The sequence below is a fragment of the Cornus florida genome, unplaced genomic scaffold (assembly GCF_030987335.1).
Source record: "Cornus florida cultivar Cherokee Brave unplaced genomic scaffold, ASM3098733v1 CherokeeBrave_3.0.0_Hap2_Chr04, whole genome shotgun sequence".
Classification (NCBI taxonomy): domain Eukaryota; kingdom Viridiplantae; phylum Streptophyta; class Magnoliopsida; order Cornales; family Cornaceae; genus Cornus; species Cornus florida.
Genome location: NW_026775574.1, coordinates 61,704,422 through 61,705,096, shown reverse-complemented (window position 1 = coordinate 61,705,096; position 675 = coordinate 61,704,422). Strand labels below are relative to the sequence as shown.

General features: G+C 38.2%; 1 pseudogene; it reads left to right on the top strand.

Annotated features, from left to right (window-relative positions):
- Window positions 1-375: 375 nt before the first annotated feature.
- Window positions 376-474, top strand: LOC132305644 (small nucleolar RNA R71; annotated as a pseudogene).
- The last annotated feature ends 201 nt before the right edge of the window (window positions 475-675 follow it).

Below are 675 nucleotides of genomic sequence, written 5' to 3'. Positions count from 1 at the left end.
TGTAAAACACTTGAACAAGTCATACATGTCTCATTAGATGCATGATGAAAATGGTTAGGGAAGGAAGATACTTGATTCGCCGAGTTTTGGTTGATCAAAAATTGATCAAACCTTTGAGATAGTGATTTCATTTCAGCGGGAATTTCATTAGAGTGGTCGACTTGATATAAGCCAACACTCTTCCTACCACTAGAATTTCTACTATTCTTCGAAGATAAAGTACGATGCAAAGAATTTTCACTCATGCTCTCATAAAGACGCCACTCGTCATCCTCATGCCCATCAATGTAAGAGCCACCCACGGAAGCATCAACCATGCCTTTGTAATTGTCCGATAAGCTCTCAAAGAAATATTGAACTAATTGCCATTTGGGCATGTCATGATGTGGACACTTCCTAAGCAATTCATTAAAGCGTTCCCATGCCTCATGAAATGTTTCTCCATCCCCATGTGAAAATTCCCTAATTGAAGTTCTCATGGCATTAGTCTTAGAAACCGGATAGTACTTCTTCAAGAACTCTTGTTGCATTTCTACCTAAGAAGTTATTGAAAAAGGCCTAAGATTGTTAAACCAATATTTTGCCTTGTCCTTAAGGGTGAATGGAAAAAGTTTAAGCCTTAAGACTACGGCATGTCCGTATATTTTACGGTGGAACATACTTAAAGAAACTCGT